We start from the raw sequence: 20,860 nt of genomic DNA on the forward strand, positions 1-20,860 counted from the left end.
AATTAGCCCTCGTGAACCATTATTCAACCCCCGTTGAACTAGAGCTCAACCCTAGCCATGAAACCCTAAAGACCGAACCACCTAAGCAAAACCTATGAGCCAACTTACGTTTTCCGTGAGCCATGGTTGAGCCAAACCGAGCCATCTTCGGACCAGACCTCCCCTGGACATTCATGAACCCACTGGACCCCTAGGACTCGACCCTAGCCCAAGCCAAAGCCTCCTACACCAGTAGCAAGCAGCGGTCGAGACTCCATGAACCACTAAGACTCTTCGAACTCGCCTAGGACTCTAACCACAGAGCCAGCTGTAAAGTCCAAAATTAAGACGACTTAATCCAAACTGCATGCAAATCTAGGAATTATGAAAAATGAGTAATTAATTGATTTTAATTGCTAATTGATTATGTGACATGCATCATTATATGTTAAATAGGATTTTATTATCATCATGCATAAAACTGTATTTTTTTTAAGGATTAATCAAGTGGCGATCGAGGAACGGAGACCGAAAGCTGAAAAACGTAAAATGTTTTTTATTAAATAATTAATTTTAATTATTTAAAATATGAGTGTTTCTTTTTATATTTTTGGAAAATAAGGAGTTTAGATGTGATTTCATACGCCGGGACGTAAATTTTATTGGTGTTGGCTTTTCAACAAAAATACGAACTTAATAACAACCCGGCTAATAAATTCACGAACTATCCGAAGCAAAATAATTTTTATTATTTAACAAAAGATAATTGGGCCTAAACTTTGCTTAATAGGCCTAAGCTTGGGTTAGTGATTTTATTTACTATAAAATATACAAAAATTCAACCCCAAACCCTACTATACGCACGCCCCACTCCCTTTTTCAAAGCAAACTCTCTCCTAAATCACTCAGCACACACGACAACACACTAAACAAATTGAAGGAAATTTTCGAAGGGTCAAAGGAAGTTTCAAGCCAAGGTTTTGCCCCGTTCTTTGTCGTCAAAGTTTATTCGTGCGTTTAAAACGCAAAGGCACGCCATACATCACCTTTTCTCATCTATCACGTCATAATATCGTTTTAAAAGTTGTGTACATGAATTGTGATCCAAATAATTGTTCTATACATGTAAGAGGCTACCATGATATTAGGTTTGCTTTTGCACGTTTCAAAAGGGTACTAAACACAGCAAGCACGCTGCACCGCAAGCAAGCACGCTGGAAATCGTTTTTTTTTTGCTGTCACGGCTCTTTGTGATCGGGTTGCATGTGGACGGGTCGACTGGGTCTTGGCTTGGGCCAGGATTCGGCCAGTGTCGATTATGGGTCAGGGAGAGTGTCCTAGCCATCTAGGACACGAGTTAAGGGCAAGGGAAAGAGTCCTAGCCATGCTTGGACTCCTACTAAGAATCGCGCAGCACAGGCGCGAGTTTGTGCAGCCTTCTAGCGGGTTGAGGGCTCGGTTCCTAAGTTTACAAAACTAGAGTCCACGCTAATTGCACCTCTCGGCCACTGCATAGTATTAGTTAGGGGGTGACGTTTTTGGTTTGGGGCTGGTTCCTAGGGGTTCCTAGGGTTCAGTAGGGTGCACTATGGAGTTGGTCAGGGTTTGGGAAGGTATGGCTCGAGGGTGGCTCAACAAAATCGGGACATGGCTCGGGTGGGACGTTTATTGGTCATTTGAGGGTTTTCAAAGAAAAATATTTGAAACATGGCTCACGGGGGGTCGAGCCATGGTTCATAAGTGCTCAAATAATATAAAAAGTCTAAGTTTAAGTTTATGAATTTTATTGTAAAGTTTGGGATTTTTCGGAATTAAAAATCGTCAAAACGATTAAATAAAGATTAATTGAAAAGCCTAGTTTTAAGCTAAATAAAATTATGAGAATTTTAATTTAAGTTTAAATAATTATTTGAGACATGTTAGAGTCAATGAAATCATGAAAAAAGTCAAAACCTAAAATGTCACGTCCAGGGATAAAACGGTCTTTTTACACTGAAAATTAGTAAACATCATGGCAGTGTTCTAAATGCTGTTTTTATGCTATTATTGTTATTTTTAAAGGTTTATGAAATTTTACATGTTGAATTATTATTTTTAAATGTCCATGGATTTTTATGATTTAAGGTTGACATTTAAAATACATGTTGCATGCTTGGTTTCAAAAGAAAAACGATATTTGTGCATAATTTTATAAAGTGATGAAAAGATGAAAACATTGATGAAAGTGAAGTAATTGTGACTAATGAGTATATGAGGATATGATTGAGGATAGGCCAAGGCTCATTTGACGATCTTGTGTCGCTGATGTCCCCGCCGCCCATTACTGTGGTTACGTATAGATGGATCAATCGACTTTAGAGGATTGAAGAAAGTTACAATTAACGATCTGAATTCAATAAAGAAAAGGATAATGTTTATGATCACGATAAATGTTTAATGTCATGTTATGTTGAGGAATAAGGAAAAGGTTAAGGTTTATGTTTGCATGTCATGAAAATGTTATTTTTACGTAAAGGTATTTTCAATGTTGCGTATGATTTTATACATATACTTGTTATCAAGATTATGGTGTGTTGAGACTTTAGACTTACTAGATGTGATGGATGCAGGTGAGGTTGATGGAGGTTTTGATGCTTGATTTGGCTGGACTGAAGGTGCACACAACTCGAGGACCAGCGCTTCTACTTTTTCCGCACTTATGATTTATAATTACGATTTATGTTAAAAGATTTTTAAGACTAGTTATTTATGCTTTTGAGTGGTTTTAGAGAGATTAATACTTTTTAAGTTTATTGCTTTTTAGGTTTGTAAAACAATTGACGATTTAATGTTTTGACATTTCCCTTTGGTATTTCAAATTCTAGTTGGTTGACGTTTATTTTTAAAATGGTGCTAAATATTTTATTAAAATATTTTCATGTGTGTTGAGGGTTCGGCCTAGTGTTTAGGTTTTTTTTTTAAAAAAAATTTAATACTTTTTAAACATTAAGAAAGGGAGACGTTTCACCAGCCCCTAACTCAGACCCTTTTGCACCCTCTCAAGACCCTAGCGACCTAGTCTAGCCCAGCCCTTACCACCCTGGCTGAGCCCTGTCCCCTTGCGCACAGACGCACACCCACGCGATTGTGGGGACACGGACGCTAACTCATTTTCTTCAATTCATCATTGAGATTAAACGGATCAATTAAATAAACTAGGTCGAAATTTTTTTTAAAAAAAAAAATTGAGCACTTCATACACACTTCATAAACAAGTGTCGAAAATACCACAACAAGCTATGCTCCTTCTTATTCAATTTACGAGATCAAGTTTAATATCTACAACATGATCAAAGGTACACAACTTATTCAAATAAAGTAATAACAACTAGTGATTATCAACCACATAGCAAATGGTGAACAACTAGATCTATGTCTAAGCCCGGATCACCACTCTAATCTCGATCTTTCATCCTCTTCTCGTCCTTGATCCTGTCGCACCTGTTATCATGCACAAATACAAACATAACAACAGCCGGATAACTCCAGTGAGAAATATATTTCCCAGTATAAACAATGGATACATGCATTTCATACAAGCATATACACAAGCATAAAACCTTTGTCAAGCAACATGTATCATAGTCTAAGAAAACATAAATATATACAAATTTTTAAATCAAACTCTTTAACTATTAATCTTTGACTCGACTCTTATCTAGAGATCCCGGTTTGAATAAGAACGTAACAAGTCTCCTACCTACTCTCCCATTCGAGGTGGTGGTACGTCCCTATTCTCGGACTTCGGTACACTATATCGAGTGTCTACAATAGGAGTCGATCTTCTCCTAGGCGCATCGATATAGACCAAACATCAAGTGACTTGGCACCTCTACCAAAGACTCATCCAATGTGTCTATCTCATAATACATGCTTTGATATTGTTAGAGTAGACGCCCTGTAAGCCAACTTTTGGCTAGGGATTTTATTGACTCAGTTGTAATAAAAAATATTTGTTTTAATATAATTTAACTTTTAATCGTTTTGTTTTTACTTTATCCGGATATCTATGCAATCATCACAGATAAAGTCCTTGATTATACTTTAATACAAATGAATCGTAATTCGATGTTGAAACTCATTTGTAAACACTGTATAATCTAAATTCGTTCCTAGTCGATTCAGCCGCCTAAAACATGTGTTGGAAACTTAATTTCGGATGTTTGACAAACCGATTATTTATTGGAACTAACTGATCAGATATTCGATCTATACAGCTTGCCCAACTGAAGAGTATCGCGCATATTATCTAAGGCAACCAAATCCAGCTGAACTGAACTTTCGAAGAAAACCAACTGATCAGTTGGAAACTGATCAGTTCTCAAAGACAGCTGACTGATCAGTTGGAAACCGATCAGTCGATATATTCAGCCGTATGCTTTCTTCAACTGAACATGTCTCGGGAAAGAACGATCAACTGAAAAAGATACATAGAAGATTGCAACGCCGCACTTAAATCAATACAGCTTAGAACAACGCATTTCGGCGAAAGCAGTTAAGACGCCGCATCACAATAAATGAAGGAAACAATATCCAAGGAATAATCAAGTAAAAATCAACGGATACAAAGATTCAAATTCATCTCAAATTACCATTGGAAAGGAAGCATATAAATAAGTGAACAAAGCAGCTGAGAAAAAACAATCAACGCATTATTGAAGCTTACTGTAACGCTGCTAAAATTACAATTCACACCTCACGTATATCAGATATATCATTAGCATCTAAAGCTACACTTTGAGTGTGTTAGCACTTTGTAATTCAATCAAGAATATATTAGTTGTGCTAAGATCAGTCACGAACTGATAAAAGCTGTTGTATGCTAAGAGTTTCAGTTTTGGCAGTGTTAAGTCCAAACTGAAGTGGGTCAGTACAAATCTTGTATTCGATCAAAGTCTTTTAGTGGAAATCCTATCCTTGAGATAGAAGGGGTGACGTAGTCGTGATTGAAATCTCCGAACATCCGTAAACAATCCTTGCGTACTTTATTTCAGTTTTGTATTCTATCTTTCGGTCAGTTATTTTCCGCAACTACTCTTAGTTTAACTGATTGTCATTGACCAACAAGATTCCAAGAATCAGTTTGTCACCAAACTGAATTCAAAATTCGAAAAGATTTATTTTAATTGTGAGTGTTTATTCAACCCCCCCTTCTAAACACTCTTGATACGTTAATCGATCGTATCAAGTGGTATCAGAGCGGTTGAATCTTGTTCTTGAATACTTTTTGTGGGGACCCGGGCTCTAGCTCGATTATCTTTGGGATTAATTGGATCTTTGCTAGAAAATGTGGGTAAAAATTTTGCTTTTAACATTTATTCAAATGTATATAAACAAGCACAAGACATCATATAAAAATACTGTCATCTTATTCAACTCCAAATAACATTCACATGTTCTACTACAATTAACATACTAGTGTTTAGAAATTCAGTACATTTCTAGTAAGAAACCACTAGTGATCTTCTACGCCCGAAATCTCCACGCTATCTCCATCTCTCATCTTTGTCTCGACCCTGATCCTGTCCTACCTGTGATCATGCACACATACAGACACAACCACAGCCGGAAACTCCGGTGAGAACAAACCGACCAACTCACATATCAATACTCAATAACAATCAATCATAATCCTCAACAACATCAATCCACAAGGCTCAAAATCTGTATATGTTCATACACATATAAACTGGAATTTCGTACAACTTGCATACGACATCCGATAAGCGATCCGTTTACGGCGTTATTATTTCTAGCTACTCAAGAACATAAATCTCTAATAAAATCACAATTCCTCCAACATATAGATTTCGAAACATGCTGGAAATGAACAATACTTACATCCTTTTGAAGCTAGTGATGAGAGGAACACAATTCTTAACTCGGATTGAAAATCGGATGAATAGATCTTGCACAATTTATCTTTTAAACTTGAAAAAGGTTTGATAGCATTTCTCCCATGGAGGTTTTCTCGATGGAGTCTGAATAAACTGCTAAAGGTATGAAGAAAGTGCATGTTAAATGTCTAACAAGCCATGTGTCAAGTTAATATGCATGCTGGATTTCTCGCATTTGCTCTACCGCGGGTGCTCTAGCCTTCGACCGCGGGTGCGCCTAGCTTACGGCACCACATTCAAATTTACAGAATCGACGACCACGGGTGCGGTATGTCTTGGACCGCGGTTGCGGTGACCCTACTGTAACAACACCGCGGGTGCGCTCTATCTGGTACGGCGGGTGCGGTGTCATCTGTATGCCAAAAACGTACCGTACTGCCACTCAACCGCAGGTGCGGTATGTCTTGGACCGCGGGTGTGGTCTCTCTTGTATTCAAAGCTCTACTTTCTGCCCTTACACCGCAGGTGCGGTAGAAACTGTGGCGCGGGGACGTTGTCCTTTCATGCAAACTTCATAATCTCATCTTATCAACCTACAATTCTTGGGCACTACATTTCTCCCCCTCTTAGATATGAGTTCGTCCTCGAACTCGCAAGCAATCAATCAAAGCATGTATAAGATAATCAACATTGACTAAATACTCACATCATGCGAATAGTTCTGGATATCTCTGTCTCATCTCTGATTCTGTTTCCCTCTTCTTCAATGCCATGACGATTCCATTGGACTTTCACTAACGGAATAGTCTTTCTTCTGAGCTGTTTCTCTTTCCGATCAAGAATCTGAATCGGCTGCTCAACGTAACTCAAAGTCTGCTCTAACTCGGCTTCTTCAGGCTGAATGACATGAGAACTATCTGGAATATATCTACGTAACATCGATACATGAAAGACGTCATGTATCCCAGATAGAGAAGGAGGAATAGCAAGTCTATACGCACGATCGCCAATCTTTTCAAGAATCACGTACGGACCGATGTATCGCGGAGACAATTTCCCACGTTTGCCAAATCTGACAACGCCTCTGAAAGGAGAAATCTTCAAGAATACTCTGCCTCCTTGTTCAAATACTAACGGTCGACGTCTGATGTTCGCGTACTTCGCCTGTCTATCTTGTTCCGTCTTCATTCGCTTTTGATTTATCTTTACTTTTTCAGTCATCTCATGAATCATATCTGGCCCTAAGTCTGGTACCTCTGAGATGTCATCCCAGTACAACGGAGATCTGCACTTCTTTCCGTATAACGCTTCAAACGGTGCCATCTCGATGCTAGTCTAGTAGCTGTTGTTGTACGAGAATTCACAAAGAGCTAGTGAATCTTGCCAACTAGTACCAAAATCCAGTACTACAGCTCTCAGCATATCTTCTAAAGTCTGGATAGTCCGCTCTGACTGTCCGTCTGTCTGAGGATGATAAGCAGAACTTAGGTGCAATGTCGTACCTAAAGCCTGCTGCAAACTGTGCCAAAAATGTGAAGTGAATCGGGGATCACGATCTGATACGATCGACTTCGGCACACCATGTAATCTGACCACCTCTCGGACATATATCTCGGCCATCTGATCATATCGGTACGTCATTCTGTACAGAATAAAGCATGCGGATTTGGTCAATCTATCTATCACAACCCAAATCGCATCGCAGCCTCGGGATGATCGTGGTAACTTCGTGACAAAATCCATGGAAATGTGATCCCATTTCCATTCAGGAATAGCTAAACTCTGAAGTAACCCTCCGGGCTTCTTTCTCTCAGCCTTCACCCGTTGGCAATTCAAGCACTTAGACACAAACTCTGCAATATCTGTCTTCATCTGTTTCCACCAGAATTGTGTCTTCAGATCATTGTACATTTTCCTGCCACCAGGATGAATACTGAACCGACTACAGTGCGCTTCTGACAGTATCTGTTGTTTCAAATCTGAAACATCTGGCACTACAAGACGGTTATTCACATACAAAACATGATCACGTACCTGATACTCAGAAATATGTCCTGATCTGACCATATCAATCGACTTCTGAACACTCTGATCGGTTCTTTGTGCCTCTTTGATGCGAACAATCAAATCTGGTTCACACTGAATAGTGGCAAGTCGCAACGGTCTACTATCTGTATCAAATGCTAATCCAGAAAAGCAACAATCTTCTATCATATTCGAAACACCTATCGTCGACAAGGATAAGGAACATACCTTTCGACTCAAAGCATCCGCTGCTGCATTCGACTTCCCTGGATAATACTTGATCTCGCAATCAAAGTCTTTCAGCAGATCAAGCCATCGTCGCTGTCTCATATTCAACTCTGACTGAGAAAACAGATACTTCAGGCTTTTGTGATCAGAGTAGATCTCAAATTTCTCCCCATACAGATAGTGACGCCAGATCTTCAATGCAAAAACGATAGCCGCCAATTCAAGATCATGAATTGGGTATCGACTCTCGTGTGGCTTCAGCTGTCTCGAAGCGTATGCAATAACATGCTGTCGCTGCATAAGAACACATCCTAATCCTCTGTGAGATGCATCACAATATACAACGAAATCACCCGTACCTGAAGGTATCGTCAGGACTGGAGCACTAGTCAATCTCTTCTTCAACTCTACGAAGCTCGACTCACATGCTTCTGACCAGATAAAAGGCGCATTCTTCTGAGTCAACTGAGTGATTGGCTTCGCTATACTGGAAAAATCTCGGATGAATCGTCGATAGTATCCTGCCAGACCCATGAAACTGCGTATCTCTGGCACAGAAGTTGGTCTAGGCCAACTAATCACTGCCTCGACTTTGCTCGGATCAACAGAAATACCGTCTCCAGATATGATATGACCCAAGAAGACAAATTGTCTCAGCCAAAACTTACACTTTGACAGTTTAGCATACAGTTGCTCATTTCTTAACGTCTGCAACACAATTCTCAAATGCTCAGCATGATCAGTCTCATTTCTTGAGTAAACCAAAATATCATCTATAAAAACAATCACAAACTCATCCAGATACCTCTGAAAGACACGGTTCATCAGACTCATAAACACCGCTGGCGCATTCGTTAAACCAAAAGGCATGACAATAAACTCATAATGTCCATACCTGGTTCGGAATGCTGTCTTTGGTATATCAACATCTCTAACTCTCAGCTGGTTATATCCAGATCTCAGATAGATCTTGGAATAGACAGAGGATCCCTGCAACTGATCAAACAAATCGTCGATACGAGGCAATGGGTACTTGTTCTTTACTGTTGCCTTGTTCAGTTGCCGGTAATCAATACACGATCTCATCGAACCGTCTTTCTTTCACACGAATAGCACTGGTGCGCCCCAAGGAGATACACTCGGTCTGATATATCCCTTGGCCAGCAAATCTTCAAGCTGTTCTTTCAATTCTTTCAACTCTATCGGTGCCATTCTACAAGGAGCTCGAGAAATAGGAACCGTACCTGGTACTAGGTCGATGCTAAAATCTACCTCTCTGACTGGAGGAAGTCTCGGAATCTCATCGGGGAACAAATCTGCAAACTCGCAAACCACTGGCAGATCTGCCAATGCTGGGCTCGATTTCAGTAACTCTACTGAATAGACAAGGAACCCTTCTGCCCCTTTCTGTAGTAATCGAGTCGTAGACAATACTGAAATCAAAGGAATCCTAGCTCTAGACCCTTTGCCGTAGAACTTCCACTCTTCAGCAATCTCTGGTCTGAATCTAACAATCTTGTGGAAACAGTCTACTGTCGCTCTGTACTTGGTTAGCATGTCGATACCAATAATGCAATCAAAATCAGATGACCCAAGTACAATACAGTCTAAATCTATCTCATGCCCATCATACTGTAGTAAACATGATCTAACAGATGTCATTGATATCCACCCTGTCCCCAAAGGAGAAGAGATAGACACTACAGTAGACAACGACTCAATAGGCAATGCATGTGTCAATGCAAAATGCTCAGATAAGAATGTATGTGATGCACCTGTGTCTATCAGTACATAAGCATGATAACCGCAAATAGAACAGTTACCTGCTATAACATCATCAGGGGCATCCTGAGCCTGCTCTTCTGTCAATCCAAACACTCGAGCCTGCTGTCTGGGAGGTTGGCTCACTGTCTGGCTACCTCGAGCCCTGGGCTGCGTAGATGCAGAGGCTGGCTGGAATGAATGAACAGATGAAGCTTGCCTCTCAGGCTGAGCTACTGAGCCAGATGCTCCTACACTCTGAGTCTGCTGTGCACCTCTCTGTGGACAGACCTTGGCGAAGTGGCCCTGCTGTCTGCAAATGTTGCAGCGACCCATCACGCCCTGACACTGTTCGGTGGCATGTCTACCTCCACAAGAACTACAGTAAACCCCTGTATACTCTGATCTCTGGCCCGACCCTGTCTGTCTCGGCCCACTGGAGCTCGACGAACTGCTCCCTGATTTCTTGAACTGCTTCTCCTTCACTTTCAAACTGTCTTTCCTCCCGCTGCTGCTACCACAACTCTCGAATCTGGGAGGTGTTTGCTGATACTGACCCGAGGGCTGGGGTGGTCTAGGAGTCTGAGTGGTATAAGAAGTGCTTCGTTGCCTAAGCAACCCGGCTTCTGCTCCCTTCGCCCTGTTCAAGGCATCAGAACAATTGTTGGGTCGTCCCGTGTTCACCAAGGTGAATATCTCCGGATTCAGGCCATTGATAAACTGATCCGCAACGGCCTCGTCATTCTCAGCAACGTGGGGAGCAAATCGGAGCAATGCAGAGAACTTAGCAACATATTCTTCGATATTCAGCTGTCCCTGTCTTAGATTGGCAAATTCAGCACCTTTGTCTTTTCGGTGGGAGACGGGAAAGAATCGCTGATAAAACTCTGTCTGGAACACCTTCCAAGTGACCTCTGTGCCACGATGCTCCAAGGCTCTCTGCGTGGTAAGCCACCAGTTCTTGGCAACTTCTTGCAGTTGATGCCCAATAAGTTTAACTCGTCGCTCGTCGGTGTAGTCAAGAGATTCAAATAACATTTCGATGTCATCGAGCCAGCTTTCACAGTCAACTGAATTTTCTGTACCCTTCAATGTCGGTGGTCGGAACGACTGAAACCGTTTCAGCAGAGTCTCCATTGGGGTTGCAGTAACATCCATAGGGTCATTCGAAGTACTGCCCTGTTCTGGTGCCCGGGCTGCTACTGGTTGCGGTACTCGTCGAGGAGGAATATCTGATTATCAAACGGATTAGTATACAGTCTATACAATCTGTCTCAGTCCTCCTCTGATCATATACCTCTGATCCAGAATCGGTTCTGATTCAGTCTTTGCAATTAGATGCTGAAATCAACTCAGATAACAATACAACATATAATAGTGAAAGCAATAAATCATGACGTGTGCTAGCATGATATAAGCAAGGAAGACGACTCGATCTACCCCGCTCACTCTCTTCTATCTCAGTCTATACAGAACCTACTGCTCTGATACCACATGTTGTGGGGACCCGGGCTCTAACTCGATTATCTTTGGGATTAATTGGATCTTTGTTAGAAAATGTGGGTCAAAATTTTGCTTTTAACATTTAATCAAATGTATATACACAAGCACAAGACATCATATAAAAATACTGTCATCTTATTCAACTCTGAATAACATTCACATGTTCTACTACAATTAACATACTAGTGTTTAGAAATTCAGTACATTTCTAGTAAGAAACCACTAGTGATCTTCTACGCCCGAAATCTCTACGCTATCTCGATCTCTCATCTTTGTCTCGACCCTGATCCTGTCCCACCTGTGATCATGCACACATACAGACACAACCACAGCCGGAAACTCCTGTGAGAACAAATCCCAGTATAAAACATGTATACATGCATGTCATGCAATTAAATACAAAATCATAACACATAAATCAGTAATTATGACACACTAGTGAATACAGATAAAACTCTTGGGCTCTTATTCTTTAACTCGACTCATATTTAGGTCTAGGGATCCCGGTGTGAATAAGACGTAACAAGTCTCCCACCTACTCTCCCAATCGTGCTGGCGGTACGTCTTATTCCTAGACTTCGGTCCTGTCTGTATCGAGTGTCTACAATCGGAGGAAATCTGCTCCTATGCGTCGATATCACCGAACGTCTAGCTTGGCAAGTCTGCCAATGACTCTCCTATCTTAAATGCATGAAAATAAATCTATAAACAAAGCATCAACATATAAAAAGGTAACAATCTAGTATGTGATTTTGGGAAACTCAAATCAGATCTAATTCGAGTTATATCTTCCCGAATCAACATGAATTATACCTTTCATTGCACAGTCTTTATCGTAATCGAAATCTTGAAGTCGAATCTTGTCAATATAAATCTGAAATGATACATTCAAGATGCATTCTATCAATATCTCACTCAAATCAACACATGTACTTATCACTATTTCATTTCAGTACATTTTGACGGCATAACGGCATAGCTTCTCGATACCGACCAACTCACATATCAATACTCACTAACAATCAATCATAATCCTCAACAACATCAATCCACAAGGCTCAAAATCTGTATATGTTCATACACATATAAACTGGAATTTCATACAACTTGCATACGACATCCGATAAGCGATCCGTTTACGACGTTATTATCTCTAGCTACTCAAGAACATAAATCTCTAATAAAATCACAATTCCTCCAACATATAGATTTCGAAACATGCTTGAAATGAACAATTCTTACATCCTTTTGAAGCTAGTGATGAGAGGAACACAATTCTTAACTCGGATTGAAAATCGGATGAATAGATCTTGCACAATTTATCTTTTAAACTTGAAAGAGGTTTGATAGCATTTCTCCCATGGAGGTTTTCTCGATGGAGTCTGAATAATCTACTAAAGGTATGAAGAAAGTGCATGTTAAATGTCTAACAAGCCATGTGTCAAGTTAATATGCATGCTGGATTTCTCGCATTTGCTCTACCACGGGTGCTCTAGCCTTCGACCGCGGGTACGCCTAGCTTACGGCAACACATTCAAAATTACAGAATCGACGACCGCGGGTGCGGTATGTCTTGGACCGCAGGTGCGGTGACCCTACTGTAACAACACCGCGGGTGCGCTCTATCTGGTACCACGGGTGTGGTGTCATCTGTATGCCAAAAACGTACCGTACTGCCACTCAACCGCAGGTGCGGTATGTCTTGGCCCGCGGGTGCGGTCTCTCTTGTATTCAAAACTCTACTTTCTGCCCTTACACCGCAGGTGCGGTAGAAACTGGGGCGCGGGGGCGGTGTCCTTTCATGCAAACTTCATAATCTCATCTTATCAACCTACAATTCTTGGGCATTACACTTTTGATCTATAAACTTGCTAGCATGATGACATGATGATGACATGTGGTATGTCATAACTGATGGACCCATGAAGATTCTGAAAACTAATACAGCAGTTGCCATAACAGAAGGGGCACCACAAAGAATAGAAAAGCCCAGAGAAGAATGGACAACTGAAGATAAAAGAAAAGCCAATCTTGATAATGTGGCTAAAGACATTCTGTACAAGACGCTGGACAAAATAACTTTCAGCAAAATAAAGATGTGTAAGACAGCCAAATAAATTTGGGAAAAGCTGATCTAGCTTTGTGAAGGAAATGATCAAACCAGGGAAAATAAACTTTCAGTTGCAGTTCAGAAGTTTCAAAATGAAAGCAGGAGAATCAATGCACGAGTATGATGAAAGAGTAAGCAGTATCATCAACGAGTTAAATGCACTTGGAAAAGTGTATACAAACAAGGAGGTTGCACTGAAGGTAATGAGAGGTCTTCCCAAAGAATGGGATGTCAAAACTATGGCAATGAGAGATCCAAAGACCTGAACCAGATTGAACTTCATGATCTATTTGATGACCTTAAAGCTTATGAGTTCGAACTGCAAACCAGAGAAGGAGAACCATCCACACACTGCCACAACTGCTCTAGCTGCTGTCAGAACAAAACCAACTAGTTCAGTTGAGAAATATGCTGATCAGTTAAGCAATGATGCTATGTCACTATTTATCAAAAAGTTTGGAAGGTTCATGAGAAAGAATCAAGGAAACTTCCAGAAGTCATACCAAAGAAACAACTCCAAAGATAATACAAATTCTTGTTACAATTGTGGCAAATCAGGTCACTTCATTGCTGACTGTCCTAAACCCAAGAAGGACAGTCAAGGCTCAACTGATAGAAGAAAGAAATCATATGAAAACAAAAGAAAACCCAAGGATGATAAGAAGTCCTTCAAAAAGAAACATGAGGTACTCTTAGCCGAAGAAAGCAAATCTAAATGGGCAGAAACTGACAGTGAGGAATCAGAACCAGAAAGCTCATGTAGCTCTAGTGATGATGAGGAAGACAAGTGCCTGATGGCTAATGATGCAGAAGAAGAATCATCTAGTCAACAGGTATTTAATTTCAGCTCAACTGACTTTACACGAGAAGAACTCATTCTAACACTACATGATATGGTAAATGAATACCAAAAGCTTGCATCATTATTCGAAAAAATCAAAGCGAAGCAAACTGATCCCACAGACAATAAAACCAAAACTGATGAATCAGTTGACGGGTTGAGTCTAAAAAAGGAAATTGCTGAATTAAAAGCAGAAAGAAACAAAGATCAGTTATTAATTCAAAAGTTGATTCTTGAAAACTCAAAACAGACTGAGCTCATTCAATCTTGGAACAAGTCATCTACTGCACTAAATGAAATGCAGAATTCACAAAAATCAGTTTTTGATAAAAACTAGTTTATGGTTCAACACTCAAGGAGAAATTTCCAAATGACACTCAACCAAAGCTAAAAATAGACAAAGGGAGATATTTTCACTTTGTTAAATCAGCAGTAGTACAAGAACAAATTGAGCCTAGTAAGCTGATTGAGCAACCTACTGTAAATATGAACAAGGCTAGAAGATATGGGATTGGTTATAGTCAAAAATTTTCAACTGATTCACAAAGTCAGTCATCAAAGAGGTTTCACAAAAACTATTCAAATAGCTACTTCAATTAATATAACTGCAAGCCAGTTCAAAAGAGATACAGACTAAACAATCAGTTGAATAAACCTAAAATACATAATGTATCATCTGTACACTACACACCATGCACACAAAAGCCGAGAAAAACAATTTGGAATACAACTACTGGAAAGTCTGTCAGACTAATCCAAGTGTGGGTTCCTAAGGGACTAATCAGCTCAGGACCCAAATAAGTATGGGTACCAGGTTTTATTATGTGTGTGATTGCAGATAACAGGTACAAACAAGAACTCAATATGGTATTTGGACAGTGGATATTCGTGACACATGACAGGAGATGCAAGTGTGCTATCTCAACTGACCAAATACAGTGGTCCAAAAATCAGTTTCGGGGACAATTCCAAAGGTAGAACTGTGGGTAAGGGTAAGCTTATCCATGGTAACTTTACTTTTAAAGATGTTCTATTAGTAGAAAACCTGAAGTATAACTTGATTAGTATCAGTCAGTTATGCGACAGTGGATTCTCAGTACAATTTGACAAAAATTCATGTCCAGTCAAAACTTCAAATGATGAAATCATACTAACTGGCAAACGTTGTGGAAACACATTTAAATTCTGTTGGAATGATCAAACTTATGCACCAGTTTGTTTTATTGCTTCCAAGTCAACTAAAAACTGGTTGTGGCATAAGAGACTAAATCATTTAAACTTTAAAACCATTGCCTATCTGAGTAAACATGAACTTGTAACTGGTTTGCCCAAAATAGATTTTTCTAAAGAAAAACTTTGCTCAGCATGTCAGTATGGTAAGCAAGTACGATCTTCTTTTAAAAACAAGGGTTGTAAATCTTCATCCCGATGCTTAGAACTGTTGCACATGGATCTTTTTGGTCCTATACCAGTCATGAGCTTAGGGGGAATGAAATACACTTTGGTGGTCGTAGATGACATTTCAAGATTTACTTGGGTTATTTTTCTCAAATCGAAGGACCATACTGCTTCACAACTGATAAAACTCTTCAAAAGACTTTTAAATGAAAAATCAGTTGAAATTGATCGAATCAGATCTGATCGAGGAACTGAATTCATCAATCAAACTCTTTCAAATTTTCTAGAAAATGCTGGAATTAAGCATGAGCTCTCAGCAGCCAGAACTCCTCAGCAAAATGGTGTATCTGAGAGAAGAAATCGGACCCTTAAAGAAGCTGCTAGAACAATGCTTGCTGATTCTGGTATTTTTCAAAGGTTTTGGGCAGAGGCAGTAAACACTGCGTGTTATACTCAGAACAGATCAATGATTAATAAGAATCATATGAAAACACCATATGAGATCTGGCATAGAAGAAAAAGTATAATTACTTATTTCAAAATATTCGGCTGCAGATGTTTTATCCTTGATAATGGTAAAAATTACTTAAAAGCGTTTGATGCTAAATCTGCAGAGGAAATATTTCTTGGACACTCATCAGTTAGTATAGCCTATAGAGTCTTCAACAAGAAAACCTTAAATGTTGAAGAATCAGCTCATGTTGATTTCGATGAAACTGAACTAACTGATAAGCCAACTGATCAAGTTGAGCTAGCTGATCGATTTACAGATATCAGTTTGGAAGATGATAGCAAAAATGAAAGTCACAGCAATCAAAACAGATTTCAAACACCTGAACCAGTTGACGAAGCACCAACTGAAACTGAAAACCGTGTTCAGTTACCAACTGAAGAAATTTCTGATACAACAAATACTGAGTACAGATGGAGAAAATCACATCCACCTGAACTGGTAATAGGAAATCCATCTGATCCAGTAAGGACTCGCAATCAAATGCTAAATTTATTTATCTATTCAGCTTTGTCTCACAACTAGAACCGAAGACAACTGATGAAGCTCTTGCTGATCCTAACTGGGTGAATACAATGCAAGAAGAGCTAAATCAGTTCACTTATAACAATGTCTAGAACTTAGTTCCAAGACCAATTTCAAAAACTATTGTAGGTACAAAATGGGTATACAGAAACAAACTGAACGAAGATAGTTCAGTTGTACGCAACAAAGCACGATTAGTGGCACAAGGATATAGGCAAGAAGAAGGAATTGACTATGATGAAACTTATGCACCAGTTGCAAGACTGGAGGCAATAATAATCTTTCTTGCTTATGCATCACACAAGAACTTCAAAGTATACCAGATGGATGTGAAGAGTGCTTTCTTAAATGGTCAGCTCCAGGAAGAAGTATATGTTGAACAACCTCCAGGTTTTTTAAATCATAGTTTACCTGATTATGTTTATCATTTGAACAAAGCCCTGTATGGTCTTAAACAAGCTCCCAGAGCTTGGTATGAAACCCTTTCAAAATTTCTAAATGATCATGATTTTTCCGTAGGATCAGTTGATAAGACTTTGTTTAAATTTTCTAAAAATAATCATATCTTACTTATTAAAATTTATGTTGATGACATCATATTTGGGTCAACTAACCCCAAATTATGCGAAAGTTTGCTAAGTTAATGCAGGAAAAGTTTGAAATGAGCCTGATGGGTGAACTGACATTCTTTCTTGGACTGCAAGTGAAGCAATTGGAGACTGGTATATTCATCAGTCAGACTAAATATACAAAGGAATTGCTACAGAAATTTGGAATGAAATCATGTTCAGCTGCAACCACTCCCATGAGCTCATCAGTTAAAATGGACACTGATCAAGGGGGAATATCAGTTGAGGCGACGCTGTACCGAGGCTTAATAGGTTCATTATTATACCTAACTGCTAGCCGTCCTGATATTGTTTTTGCAGTTTGTATGTGTGCCAGATTTCAAGCAAATCCTAAGCAATCTCATCTCTCAGCTGCTAAAAGAATTTTGAAATATCTTAAGGGAACACAAAATGTCGGATTATGGTATCCTAAAGATTCCTCTTTCAATTTAGTTGGATATTCAGATGCAGATTAAGCAGGATGTAAGCTAGATCGAAAAAGCACAAGTGGATCATGTCATTTTCTTGGAGACTGACTGATTTCTTGGTTCAGCAAGAAGCAGCCATCTATAGCTACCTCAACAACTGAAGCAGAATATCTAGCTGCTGGTAGTTGCTGTGCACAACTGATCTGGATCCAGCAACAACTGAGAGATTATGGAGTAATTACAAATAAATCGCCCATATTTTGTGACAATACGAGCACAATTGCCATTACCTATAAACTCAAGGACAAAGCATATAGATGTCAGACACCACTTCATTAGAGATCATGCTTTGAAGAAGGACATTCGATTGGAGTATATATCAACTGAGCAACAAGCAGCTGACATCTTCACCAAACCATTACCCGAGACTAAGTTTTCTTATTTTCGCAATATTCTTGGTTTAATTGACTTGTCTTAAAATTGTTGTTGATGCTGTTTTACTAATAAAATTATTTGCAGAAAATAAGAACACAACAACAAATTGGAAATGTTACTTTATTAAGAATAAAATCGATTCCACATTACAGAAGATAACTTAGAACCAACTGAATCTTGCCATTCTGTAATCCAATTATTCAACTCATAAATTCGAATTCTATAAAATGATTCAGTTGTAGAAATCTTCTGAATTACATGCCATTCCTTCCATAACATTGCATGTAACAGAACATTGTCACCAACCAGGTCTGTAACATGCCTGACTTCAAAACGATCAATGTATTTTCTTGCTGTTGCTGCTTGAGCACGAGAAAGAGCAGCACCACTATTACTTATCTTCTGCAAATCATGAATTTTGAACCATGTTGACATCACTTTTGTCAAGACATATTCCTCCATCGTATTCTTCAACTCTTCTAAATAAGGATTTAATTGTTCGGTAACTTGAATATGCGTACTGCTGCATGCATCAGAATTACTTGAATCCATCATATTGAACTGTTATGATATCACATTTTATCTCTATAGTCCTTTTTTATAGACAGATGACATTAAATGGAGAAGCTAAAGAGTCTCGAGTCAACCGAAACGTTTTTCTCATTTACCCAGGCTTCTTATTTATCAGTTGTTCATTATTAACTGATATCAGTTTGTCATTTATTACTTAATGCTTAACTGATTTCAGTTCATAGTCAACTGATAGAAGTTAATCTTTCATCAGTTCATCTGTTTAAAGTTCGCAATTCATATATATATAACAACTGATAAAGTTTATAATTTGCAGAAAAGAAAAAGACAAAATTAACTCAGATAAATAGTTTATTCAAGCATAAACATTAGCTCGCATTACAGCATAATATTTTTCCTCTACATCAATTATCCACATCTTCAACCAAGTGGATAAAGGTGGAGTGGACGTCTTGGCAAAGCTGTGTGAATAAGTTATGCGCCTCAGGATCTTCAATTCCTTCCGGAGCATCAGCTGATGAATATGACCATCCTTAAAGACGTCAATCCACTCAGCTATGTGCAAGTGTTCACACACCTTCCTCAGCTCTGCCACCCATTCAGAAGTTGTAGCCTTTCCAGTGTTATACAAGAACTCAAGTTCTTGTAACGTCTCCCAGTATTGAAGATTCTCATAGAAGACTTTATCTTCTATCTCAGCCTTCCTGGCCTCCAGAGAAAACGGCGAAGCACTCGAGCTACTCGCACCAGCCATTTCTTTTATCTTAAATATTTCACTAATATGACTGAAACTAACTGTGTTACTTCTATTTATAGCCGAGAAGTATGGAAGCTGAAGGGCCGTGCACGTTCTAGCAAACAATAAATTCCTTAAGTTTTAAATTTATATTTAATGTCATTTTTAATTATTTTGCGCACCCATTAAGGGGGAATATTAGTTTTTAAGTGGTTAACTGAGAAGACAATTCAACTTAAACGGATCAGTTTCACAACTGATAGTTCAGTTGGTTATTTTACAAATCTTCTCACATCAGTTAACAAATTAAAAAAAAAAACTTATTATATTCCCAATCAACTGACGTGAATGCAGTTTCATAACGTGGCCTATTTTAAAACCACTCAATTTTTGCACACACGCTTATAGCACACGTACACATATTTTTTATTCAAATTTTTTTTGGACTGACACGTGTCCTATAATTCGAACAGTCCCGAACATAAGTATTTTACCCGCCCCATTTCGGTTCCTCTTCTTTACGCTTATCCAAATTTCTCAGAGCAAAAACAAACTCAAGCATTCTCTTTCGCAGGAAATCATTCAGTTCAAATGGCAAACCAGATCCCAGCTCATATGTTGAACGCTATGGCTCAGTTCAAGAAGCTGATATTAGGAATGTTTTTCTGAAGATTGAAACAGCAGGTCCTAGGATGTTTTTGGGAAAATCTTCGCAGGAGATCTACCCCAAGGAAGTAAATGAATTCTATATGAAGGGGTTCGTCACTACTACTGGAAGTATCTCTATAACTGTCAATAGTAAGTTGTTGATCCTATCTGAAGAGACCTTCGGAGAAATTTTCTCGTTGCCAACTGATGGGTACGTCAGCTTCTCTGAAGTCAAAACATCTGACATTGAAGAAATGCAATCCTTGCTGTCTGCTGATGGGCGGAAAATTAAAGTTTCCGATCCTAAGAAGGAACTGAAGCATGAGGTTCAGTTATTAGCCGACATTGTGGCGAAGGGCATATTGGCTAAAGCAGGCTCTTATGCTGCCCTTACTCTTGAGAAATTCCAGGTGATGACCATCATCATGGGAGAGAAGAAAGCTAACTGAAGGCACATTATCTTCAATACTCTAAGGAATATGCTTCAATCCACCAAACAATCAAGAGGCTTTGCCATTCCAATAAGTTATCTTCTGAAACTGAAGGGATTGGTAGCTGACAATGCTGGAAAATCCTCAAAGTTCAAGGTCTTCACTGCCAAGAACATCCTGCTACAAAAAACCAAACAGGAGGTTGGGACGCAACCACCTGCTCCAACACCAGTCAAGAAGGCCAAAACTTTGGCCCAACTGAAGACTGAAAAACGAAAACTGATTA

This window comes from Primulina huaijiensis, chromosome 17 (genome assembly GCF_012295235.1).
Source record: "Primulina huaijiensis isolate GDHJ02 chromosome 17, ASM1229523v2, whole genome shotgun sequence".
Classification (NCBI taxonomy): Eukaryota; Viridiplantae; Streptophyta; class Magnoliopsida; order Lamiales; family Gesneriaceae; genus Primulina; species Primulina huaijiensis.